Raw genomic sequence first — 13,124 nt, forward strand, 5'->3', positions numbered from 1 at the left:
GCCGGTGACCAATGAGTAAACAGCCAAATGTCTAGGATCTTTTGAGTAGACCTATAAATCCTGTAACAGAGAACTCATTAGGGCACAAGATCCTAGGGATCAAGGTGAAGACTACTCTGCGAGATCTTACTTTCTCCCAAGAATGAAAGGTTTGTAAGGGAAGGTAAGAAGCTTTTTGCCTTTTCAGATTCTGAGAATGTTATTTAATTTCCATCACAAGGTACACAACTGTTTCTTGTGCTTCACCTGTGCTTTGAAAGGTCCTCCATGATTTTATGCTCTATACATTGGACATTTATTACATTTCTTAAAATGAGCATTGCCATTGGGTATACATTGGGCATCCTCTAAGGACAAGCAAACTTGTTTCTCTATCTTTATGTTACTGGCTGTTCCATCCAATTTTACATTACCCAAAACAAAGCCCTCTCTTGTATATATGATAGGAAAGTGCTTCCTGTTTTGGGCATTGTATACATTGGGCATCCTCTTTTTACTTTATTTTGAAAACTGTGAAGAAAGTTTACTAAAACTATGTTATTTCATTAGAAAGGAAGAAATGATGTGTTTCTCCATGGCAATGGTTCTCTGTCTGATTTTAAATTACTCAAAACAAAGCTCTATCTTGTACTCCATTTCTGGTTAGAAAGTGCTTCCTGTTTTGGGCTTTGTATATATTGGACATTCTTCTTTCTTTCTGCTGTTGGATGCTATTATACAACGTAGAGTTCTTGAAATTCATGCCATAAAAATTGGAAAGCGGAAGTTGTGTTCTATACCCTAAAGTCATTGGCTTTTCTTCCAATCTTACATTACCCAAACAAAAGCTCTATCTTGTGCTCCATTTCTGGTTAGAAAGTGCTTCCTGTTTTGGGCATTGTATACATTGGACAACATCAAGGATTCTTCTGATCACTGCTTTGAAAGATCAAATGCACCTAAAACACTATATTCTAAAGAGAAGAAAACCCCTTTTCTCTATCTTTATGTTACTGGCTGTTCCATCCAATTTTACATTACCCAAAACAAAGCCCTCTCTTGTATATATGATAGGAAAGTGCTTCCTGTTTTGGGCATTGTATACATTGGGCACCCTCTTTTAACTTTATTTTGACAACTATGAAGAAAGGTTACTAAAACTATGTTATTTCATTAGAAAGGAAGACATGATGTGTTTCCCCATGGCAATGGTTCTCTTTCTGATTTTAAATTACTCAAAACAAAGCTCTATCTTGTACTCCATTTCTGGTTAGAAATGGGTTTTGGGCTGTGTATATATTGGACATTCTACTTTCTTTCTGCTGTTGGATGCTATTATACAACGTAGAGTTCTTGAAATTCATGCCATAAAAATTGGAAAGCGGACGTTGTGTTCTACAGCCTAAAGTCATTGGCTGTTCTACCGATCTTACATTACCCAAACAAAAGCTCTATCTTGTGCTCCATTTCTGGTTAGAAAGTGCTTCCTGTTTTGGGCATTGTATACATTGGACAACATCAAGGATTCTTCTGATCACTGCTTTGAAAGATCAAATGCACCTAAAACACTATATTCTAAAGAGAAGAAAACCCCTTTTCTCTATCTTTATGTTACTGGCTGTTGCATCCAATTTTACATTACCCAAAACAAAGCCCTCTCTTGTATATATGATAGGAAAGTGCTTCCTGTTTTGGGCATTCTATACATTGGGCATCCTCTTTTAACTTTATTTTGACAACTATGAAGAAAGTTTCCTAAAATCATATATTATCATGAGAAGAAGGAAGACATGATCTGTCTCTTCATGTGAATACTTGTCTTACTGAGGGTAGATTACCTAAAACCAATGCTCCCTTCTACTTTATTTTGTATTGTCTGCTAGCTGCTATAAAACAACACATAGTCTACAATCTGTCCTTCCATGAAAAAAAAATTATTTCCCCACTAATCATGAAGACAAACTCAATTTTATCCCAATACATTAGAGTAATGTAAAATTTAAATAACAGACATAGAATTTAAAGAAAAAGAAAACAAAAATCCAAACAGAAATAATCTATTGACCAACTTTTTACATGTAGCCGAATTGAAAGTGAAAGCTTACGCTAATATTTTGAATTGCTTATGTGATTCTGGTGATTGAATTAATTGCTTTGTTCAAGAAAAAGATTTATAATTGAGAGTTTCAGCTGTGAATATGCTAATATAATAATTGAAACTGAATAAATCTACCTTGGTGAACTACCACACCCATACCGTTCACACCTAAACACTGACTTACAATAGATATGCAAACCTGCCGGTGACCAATGAGTAAACAGCCAAATGTCTAGGATCTTTTGAGTAGACCTATAAATCCTGTAACAGAGAACTCATTAGGGCACAAGATCCTAGGGATCAAGGTGAAGACTACTCTGCGAGATCTTACTTTCTCCCAAGAATGAAAGGTTTGTAAGGGAAGGTAAGAAGCTTTTTGCCTTTTCAGATTCTGAGAATGTTATTTAATTTCCATCACAAGGTACACAACTGTTTCTTGTGCTTCACCTGTGCTTTGAAAGGTCCTCCATGATTTTATGCTCTATACATTGGACATTTATTACATTTCTTAAAATGAGCATTGCCATTGGGTATACATTGGGCATCCTCTAAGGACAAGCAAACTTGTTTCTCTATCTTTATGTTACTGGCTGTTCCATCCAATTTTACATTAACCAAAACAAAGCCCTCTCTTGTATATATGATAGGAAAGTGCTTCCTGTTTTGGGCATTGTATACATTGGGCATCCTCTTTTTACTTTATTTTGAAAACTGTGAAGAAAGTTTACTAAAACTATGTTATTTCATTAGAAAGGAAGAAATGATGTGTTTCTCCATGGCAATGGTTCTCTGTCTGATTTTAAATTACTCAAAACAAAGCTCTATCTTGTACTCCATTTCTGGTTAGAAAGTGCTTCCTGTTTTGGGCTTTGTATATATTGGACATTCTTCTTTCTTTCTGCTGTTGGATGCTATTATACAACGTAGAGTTCTTGAAATTCATGCCATAAAAATTGGAAAGCGGAAGTTGTGTTCTATACCCTAAAGTCATTGGCTTTTCTTCCAATCTTACATTACCCAAACAAAAGCTCTATCTTGTGCTCCATTTCTGGTTAGAAAGTGCTTCCTGTTTTGGGCATTGTATACATTGGACAACATCAAGGATTCTTCTGATCACTGCTTTGAAAGATCAAATGCACCTAAAACACTATATTCTAAAGAGAAGAAAACCCCTTTTCTCTATCTTTATGTTACTGGCTGTTCCATCCAATTTTACATTACCCAAAACAAAGCCCTCTCTTGTATATATGATAGGAAAGTGCTTCCTGTTTTGGGCATTGTATACATTGGGCACCCTCTTTTAACTTTATTTTGACAACTATGAAGAAAGGTTACTAAAACTATGTTATTTCATTAGAAAGGAAGACATGATGTGTTTCCCCATGGCAATGGTTCTCTCTCTGATTTTAAATTACTCAAAACAAAGCTCTATCTTGTACTCCATTTCTGGTTAGAAATGGGTTTTGGGCTGTGTATATATTGGACATTCTACTTTCTTTCTGCTGTTGGATGCTATTATACAACGTAGAGTTCTTGAAATTCATGCCATAAAAATTGGAAAGCGGACGTTGTGTTCTACAGCCTAAAGTCATTGGCTGTTCTACCGATCTTACATTACCCAAACAAAAGCTCTATCTTGTGCTCCATTTCTGGTTAGAAAGTGCTTCCTGTTTTGGGCATTGTATACATTGGACAACATCAAGGATTCTTCTGATCACTGCTTTGAAAGATCAAATGCACCTAAAACACTATATTCTAAAGAGAAGAAAACCCCTTTTCTCTATCTTTATGTTACTGGCTGTTGCATCCAATTTTACATTACCCAAAACAAAGCCCTCTCTTGTATATATGATAGGAAAGTGCTTCCTGTTTTGGGCATTCTATACATTGGGCATCCTCTTTTAACTTTATTTTGACAACTATGAAGAAAGTTTCCTAAAATCATATATTATCATGAGAAGAAGGAAGACATGATCTGTCTCTTCATGTGAATACTTGTCTTACTGAGGGTAGATTACCTAAAACCAATGCTCCCTTCTACTTTATTTTGTATTGTCTGCTAGCTGCTATAAAACAACACATAGTCTACAATCTGTCCTTCCATGAAAAAAAAATTATTTCCCCACTAATCATGAAGACAAACTCAATTTTATCCCAATACATTAGAGTAATGTAAAATTTAAATAACAGACATAGAATTTAAACAAAAAGAAAACAAAAATCCAAACAGAAATAATCTATTGACCAACTTTTTACATGTAGCCGAATTGAAAGTGAAAGCTTACGCTAATATTTTGAATTGCTTATGTGATTCTGGTGATTGAATTAATTGCTTTGTTCAAGAAAAAGATTTATAATTGAGAGTTTCAGCTGTGAATATGCTAATATAATAATTGAAACTGAATAAATCTACCTTGGTGAACTACCACACCCATACCGTTCACACCTAAACACTGACTTACAATAGATATGCAAACCTGCCGGTGACCAATGAGTAAACAGCCAAATGTCTAGGATCTTTTGAGTAGACCTATAAATCCTGTAACAGAGAACTCATTAGGGCACAAGATCCTAGGGATCAAGGTGAAGACTACTCTGCGAGATCTTACTTTCTCCCAAGAATGAAAGGTTTGTAAGGGAAGGTAAGAAGCTTTTTGCCTTTTCAGATTCTGAGAATGTTATTTAATTTCCATCACAAGGTACACAACTGTTTCTTGTGCTTCACCTGTGCTTTGAAAGGTCCTCCATGATTTTATGCTCTATACATTGGACATTTATTACATTTCTTAAAATGAGCATTGCCATTGGGTATACATTGGGCATCCTCTAAGGACAAGCAAACTTGTTTCTCTATCTTTATGTTACTGGCTGTTCCATCCAATTTTACATTACCCAAAACAAAGCCCTCTCTTGTATATATGATAGGAAAGTGCTTCCTGTTTTGGGCATTGTATACATTGGGCATCCTCTTTTTACTTTATTTTGAAAACTGTGAAGAAAGTTTACTAAAACTATGTTATTTCATTAGAAAGGAAGAAATGATGTGTTTCTCCATGGCAATGGTTCTCTGTCTGATTTTAAATTACTCAAAACAAAGCTCTATCTTGTACTCCATTTCTGGTTAGAAAGTGCTTCCTGTTTTGGGCTTTGTATATATTGGACATTCTTCTTTCTTTCTGCTGTTGGATGCTATTATACAACGTAGAGTTCTTGAAATTCATGCCATAAAAATTGGAAAGCGGAAGTTGTGTTCTATACCCTAAAGTCATTGGCTTTTCTTCCAATCTTACATTACCCAAACAAAAGCTCTATCTTGTGCTCCATTTCTGGTTAGAAAGTGCTTCCTGTTTTGGGCATTGTATACATTGGACAACATCAAGGATTCTTCTGATCACTGCTTTGAAAGATCAAATGCACCTAAAACACTATATTCTAAAGAGAAGAAAACCCCTTTTCTCTATCTTTATGTTACTGGCTGTTCCATCCAATTTTACATTACCCAAAACAAAGCCCTCTCTTGTATATATGATAGGAAAGTGCTTCCTGTTTTGGGCATTGTATACATTGGGCACCCTCTTTTAACTTTATTTTGACAACTATGAAGAAAGGTTACTAAAACTATGTTATTTCATTAGAAAGGAAGACATGATGTGTTTCCCCATGGCAATGGTTCTCTCTCTGATTTTAAATTACTCAAAACAAAGCTCTATCTTGTACTCCATTTCTGGTTAGAAATGGGTTTTGGGCTGTGTATATATTGGACATTCTACTTTCTTTCTGCTGTTGGATGCTATTATACAACGTAGAGTTCTTGAAATTCATGCCATAAAAATTGGAAAGCGGACGTTGTGTTCTACAGCCTAAAGTCATTGGCTGTTCTACCGATCTTACATTACCCAAACAAAAGCTCTATCTTGTGCTCCATTTCTGGTTAGAAAGTGCTTCCTGTTTTGGGCATTGTATACATTGGACAACATCAAGGATTCTTCTGATCACTGCTTTGAAAGATCAAATGCACCTAAAACACTATATTCTAAAGAGAAGAAAACCCCTTTTCTCTATCTTTATGTTACTGGCTGTTGCATCCAATTTTACATTACCCAAAACAAAGCCCTCTCTTGTATATATGATAGGAAAGTGCTTCCTGTTTTGGGCATTCTATACATTGGGCATCCTCTTTTAACTTTATTTTGACAACTATGAAGAAAGTTTCCTAAAATCATATATTATCATGAGAAGAAGGAAGACATGATCTGTCTCTTCATGTGAATACTTGTCTTACTGAGGGTAGATTACCTAAAACCAATGCTCCCTTCTACTTTATTTTGTATTGTCTGCTAGCTGCTATAAAACAACACATAGTCTACAATCTGTCCTTCCATGAAAAAAAAATTATTTCCCCACTAATCATGAAGACAAACTCAATTTTATCCCAATACATTAGAGTAATGTAAAATTTAAATAACAGACATAGAATTTAAACAAAAAGAAAACAAAAATCCAAACAGAAATAATCTATTGACCAACTTTTTACATGTAGCCGAATTGAAAGTGAAAGCTTACGCTAATATTTTGAATTGCTTATGTGATTCTGGTGATTGAATTAATTGCTTTGTTCAAGAAAAAGATTTATAATTGAGAGTTTCAGCTGTGAATATGCTAATATAATAATTGAAACTGAATAAATCTACCTTGGTGAACTACCACACCCATACCGTTCACACCTAAACACTGACTTACAATAGATATGCAAACCTGCCGGTGACCAATGAGTAAACAGCCAAATGTCTAGGATCTTTTGAGTAGACCTATAAATCCTGTAACAGAGAACTCATTAGGGCACAAGATCCTAGGGATCAAGGTGAAGACTACTCTGCGAGATCTTACTTTCTCCCAAGAATGAAAGGTTTGTAAGGGAAGGTAAGAAGCTTTTTGCCTTTTCAGATTCTGAGAATGTTATTTAATTTCCATCACAAGGTACACAACTGTTTCTTGTGCTTCACCTGTGCTTTGAAAGGTCCTCCATGATTTTATGCTCTATACATTGGACATTTATTACATTTCTTAAAATGAGCATTGCCATTGGGTATACATTGGGCATCCTCTAAGGACAAGCAAACTTGTTTCTCTATCTTTATGTTACTGGCTGTTCCATCCAATTTTACATTACCCAAAACAAAGCCCTCTCTTGTATATATGATAGGAAAGTGCTTCCTGTTTTGGGCATTGTATACATTGGGCATCCTCTTTTTACTTTATTTTGAAAACTGTGAAGAAAGTTTACTAAAACTATGTTATTTCATTAGAAAGGAAGAAATGATGTGTTTCTCCATGGCAATGGTTCTCTGTCTGATTTTAAATTACTCAAAACAAAGCTCTATCTTGTACTCCATTTCTGGTTAGAAAGTGCTTCCTGTTTTGGGCTTTGTATATATTGGACATTCTTCTTTCTTTCTGCTGTTGGATGCTATTATACAACGTAGAGTTCTTGAAATTCATGCCATAAAAATTGGAAAGCGGAAGTTGTGTTCTATACCCTAAAGTCATTGGCTTTTCTTCCAATCTTACATTACCCAAACAAAAGCTCTATCTTGTGCTCCATTTCTGGTTAGAAAGTGCTTCCTGTTTTGGGCATTGTATACATTGGACAACATCAAGGATTCTTCTGATCACTGCTTTGAAAGATCAAATGCACCTAAAACACTATATTCTAAAGAGAAGAAAACCCCTTTTCTCTATCTTTATGTTACTGGCTGTTCCATCCAATTTTACATTACCCAAAACAAAGCCCTCTCTTGTATATATGATAGGAAAGTGCTTCCTGTTTTGGGCATTGTATACATTGGGCACCCTCTTTTAACTTTATTTTGACAACTATGAAGAAAGGTTACTAAAACTATGTTATTTCATTAGAAAGGAAGACATGATGTGTTTCCCCATGGCAATGGTTCTCTCTCTGATTTTAAATTACTCAAAACAAAGCTCTATCTTGTACTCCATTTCTGGTTAGAAATGGGTTTTGGGCTGTGTATATATTGGACATTCTACTTTCTTTCTGCTGTTGGATGCTATTATACAACGTAGAGTTCTTGAAATTCATGCCATAAAAATTGGAAAGCGGACGTTGTGTTCTACAGCCTAAAGTCATTGGCTGTTCTACCGATCTTACATTACCCAAACAAAAGCTCTATCTTGTGCTCCATTTCTGGTTAGAAAGTGCTTCCTGTTTTGGGCATTGTATACATTGGACAACATCAAGGATTCTTCTGATCACTGCTTTGAAAGATCAAATGCACCTAAAACACTATATTCTAAAGAGAAGAAAACCCCTTTTCTCTATCTTTATGTTACTGGCTGTTGCATCCAATTTTACATTACCCAAAACAAAGCCCTCTCTTGTATATATGATAGGAAAGTGCTTCCTGTTTTGGGCATTCTATACATTGGGCATCCTCTTTTAACTTTATTTTGACAACTATGAAGAAAGTTTCCTAAAATCATATATTATCATGAGAAGAAGGAAGACCTGATCTGTCTCTTCATGTGAATACTTGTCTTACTGAGTGTAGATTACCTAAAACCAATGCTCCCTTCTACTTTATTTTGTATTGTCTGCTAGCTGCTATAAAACAACACATAGTCTACAATCTGTCCTTCCATGAAAAAAAAATTATTTCCCCACTAATCATGAAGACAAACTCAATTTTATCCCAATACATTAGAGTAATGTAAAATTTAAATAACAGACATAGAATTTAAACAAAAAGAAAACAAAAATCCAAACAGAAATAATCTATTGACCAACTTTTTACATGTAGCCGAATTGAAAGTGAAAGCTTACGCTAATATTTTGAATTGCTTATGTGATTCTGGTGATTGAATTAATTGCTTTGTTCAAGAAAAAGATTTATAATTGAGAGTTTCAGCTGTGAATATGCTAATATAATAATTGAAACTGAATAAATCTACCTTGGTGAACTACCACACCCATACCGTTCACACCTAAACACTGACTTACAATAGATATGCAAACCTGCCGGTGACCAATGAGTAAACAGCCAAATGTCTAGGATCTTTTGAGTAGACCTATAAATCTTGTAACAGAGAACTCATTAGGGCACAAGATCCTAGGGATCAAGGTGAAGACTACTCTGCGAGATCTTACTTTCTCCCAAGAATGAAAGGTTTGTAAGGGAAGGTAAGAAGCTTTTTGCCTTTTCAGATTCTGAGAATGTTATTTAATTTCCATCACAAGGTACACAACTGTTTCTTGTGCTTCACCTGTGCTTTGAAAGGTCCTCCATGATTTTATGCTCTATACATTGGACATTTATTACATTTCTTAAAATGAGCATTGCCATTGGGTATACATTGGGCATCCTCTAAGGACAAGCAAACTTGTTTCTCTATCTTTATGTTACTGGCTGTTCCATCCAATTTTACATTACCCAAAACAAAGCCCTCTCTTGTATATATGATAGGAAAGTGCTTCCTGTTTTGGGCATTGTATACATTGGGCATCCTCTTTTTACTTTATTTTGAAAACTGTGAAGAAAGTTTACTAAAACTATGTTATTTCATTAGAAAGGAAGAAATGATGTGTTTCTCCATGGCAATGGTTCTCTGTCTGATTTTAAATTACTCAAAACAAAGCTCTATCTTGTACTCCATTTCTGGTTAGAAAGTGCTTCCTGTTTTGGGCTTTGTATATATTGGACATTCTTCTTTCTTTCTGCTGTTGGATGCTATTATACAACGTAGAGTTCTTGAAATTCATGCCATAAAAATTGGAAAGCGGAAGTTGTGTTCTATACCCTAAAGTCATTGGCTTTTCTTCCAATCTTACATTACCCAAACAAAAGCTCTATCTTGTGCTCCATTTCTGGTTAGAAAGTGCTTCCTGTTTTGGGCATTGTATACATTGGACAACATCAAGGATTCTTCTGATCACTGCTTTGAAAGATCAAATGCACCTAAAACACTATATTCTAAAGAGAAGAAAACCCCTTTTCTCTATCTTTATGTTACTGGCTGTTCCATCCAATTTTACATTACCCAAAACAAAGCCCTCTCTTGTATATATGATAGGAAAGTGCTTCCTGTTTTGGGCATTGTATACATTGGGCACCCTCTTTTAACTTTATTTTGACAACTATGAAGAAAGGTTACTAAAACTATGTTATTTCATTAGAAAGGAAGACATGATGTGTTTCCCCATGGCAATGGTTCTCTCTCTGATTTTAAATTACTCAAAACAAAGCTCTATCTTGTACTCCATTTCTGGTTAGAAATGGGTTTTGGGCTGTGTATATATTGGACATTCTACTTTCTTTCTGCTGTTGGATGCTATTATACAACGTAGAGTTCTTGAAATTCATGCCATAAAAATTGGAAAGCGGACGTTGTGTTCTACAGCCTAAAGTCATTGGCTGTTCTACCGATCTTACATTACCCAAACAAAAGCTCTATCTTGTGCTCCATTTCTGGTTAGAAAGTGCTTCCTGTTTTGGGCATTGTATACATTGGACAACATCAAGGATTCTTCTGATCACTGCTTTGAAAGATCAAATGCACCTAAAACACTATATTCTAAAGAGAAGAAAACCCCTTTTCTCTATCTTTATGTTACTGGCTGTTCCATCCAATTTTACATTACCCAAAACAAAGCCCTCTCTTGTATATATGATAGGAAAGTGCTTCCTGTTTTGGGCTTTGTATATATTGGACATTCTACTTTCTTTCTGCTGTTGGATGCTATTATACAACGTAGAGTTCTTGAAATTCATGTCATGAAATTGAAAAGCCAAAGTTGTGTTCTGTAGCCTAAAGTCATTGGCTGTTCTACCGATCTTACATTACCCAAACAAAAGCTCTATCTTGTGCTCCATTTCTGGTTAGAAAGTGCTTCCTGTTTTGGGCATTGTATACATTGGACAACATCAAGGATTCTCTGATCACTGCTTTGAAAGATAAATGCACCTAAAACACTATATTCTACAGAGAAGAAAAGGTTGTATTTCCCCACTAAACATGAAGACAAACTCAATTTTATCCCAATACATTAGGGTAATGTGAAATTTAAATAATGGACATAGAATTTAAGCAAACGAAAACAAACGACCAAACAAAAATAATCTATTGACCAACTTTTTGCATGTAGCCAAATTGAAAGTGAAAGTTTACGCTAATATTTTGAATTGCTTATGTGATTCTGGTGAAAGTTAATTTCTTTGTTCAAGAAGAAGATTTATAATTGAGAGTTTCAGCTGTGAATATGCTTATATAATAATTGAAACTGAATAAATCTTCCTGGATGAACTACCACACCCATACCGTTAACACCTAAACACTGACTTACAATAGATATGCAAACAAATCTGCCGGTGACCAATGAGATTACAGCCAAATGTAATCATGTAATCAACCAGTTTCGTATCAAGTTTGTAGATTCCAGTAGATTAATTTGTCTAATGTGAGTTTACTTCCTTTTAAAGTATAAAGTCTGCCGATTCAGTGTGTCACATGACCATTTTATCCAATACAATGCATTATATACCCACATGAGCATTTCATCCAACATATATATTATATACTCACATAACCATTTCATGTGAATTTCATGTGCAAATGGGTAAAACTGCTCCTTTTACACAAAATCTTGCTTACCCCACAATTTAACTTGAGAAGAACTCAATAAAACCAACCCATGGAGTAAGAAAGTTTTGTGCTCTGAAGGGGAAATGCTTCAGTCAAGTTTACAATATTATTTTTGCATAAGTAAACACTCACACAGGGGAAATGTTCTTCAATTCTGACAAATTGAATTACAAGCTCTCCTCTGGATACAAACCAGATAATTGATACTGAACAGATACATCTTTTTTTGTGGAAAATGTTGATGAACCTATAGAGACATTTAAATGTATTTCCGCTCCTGTTCCGCTCTTGGAGCCGTGCAAGTGAGTCTATTGGTCGCCTACAGGGGGCTCCTCTGGCATTTACCAATTGATCAAATGCACCTAAAACACTATATTCTAAAGAGAAGAAAACCCCTTTTCTCTATCTTTATGTTACTGGCTGTTGCATCCAATTTTACATTACCCAAAACAAAGCCCTCTCTTGTATATATGATAGGAAAGTGCTTCCTGTTTTGGGCATTCTATACATTGGGCATCCTCTTTTAACTTTATTTTGACAACTATGAAGAAAGTTTCCTAAAATCATATATTATCATGAGAAGAAGGAAGACCTGATCTGTCTCTTCATGTGAATACTTGTCTTACTGAGTGTAGATTACCTAAAACCAATGCTCCCTTCTACTTTATTTTGTATTGTCTGCTAGCTGCTATAAAACAACACATAGTCTACAATCTGTCCTTCCATGAAAAAAAAATTATTTCCCCACTAATCATGAAGACAAACTCAATTTTATCCCAATACATTAGAGTAATGTAAAATTTAAATAACAGACATAGAATTTAAACAAAAAGAAAACAAAAATCCAAACAGAAATAATCTATTGACCAACTTTTTACATGTAGCCGAATTGAAAGTGAAAGCTTACGCTAATATTTTGAATTGCTTATGTGATTCTGGTGATTGAATTAATTGCTTTGTTCAAGAAAAAGATTTATAATTGAGAGTTTCAGCTGTGAATATGCTAATATAATAATTGAAACTGAATAAATCTACCTTGGTGAACTACCACACCCATACCGTTCACACCTAAACACTGACTTACAATAGATATGCAAACCTGCCGGTGACCAATGAGTAAACAGCCAAATGTCTAGGATCTTTTGAGTAGACCTATAAATCCTGTAACAGAGAACTCATTAGGGCACAAGATCCTAGGGATCAAGGTGAAGACTACTCTGCGAGATCTTACTTTCTCCCAAGAATGAAAGGTTTGTAAGGGAAGGTAAGAAGCTTTTTGCCTTTTCAGATTCTGAGAATGTTATTTAATTTCCATCACAAGGTACACAACTGTTTCTTGTGCTTCACCTGTGCTTTGAAAGGTCCTCCATGATTTTATGCTCTATACATT

This window comes from Sceloporus occidentalis, unplaced genomic scaffold (assembly GCF_023333645.1).
Source record: "Sceloporus occidentalis isolate IW3139 unplaced genomic scaffold, rSceOcc1.0.p SCAF_157, whole genome shotgun sequence".
Classification (NCBI taxonomy): Eukaryota; Metazoa; Chordata; class Lepidosauria; order Squamata; family Phrynosomatidae; genus Sceloporus; species Sceloporus occidentalis.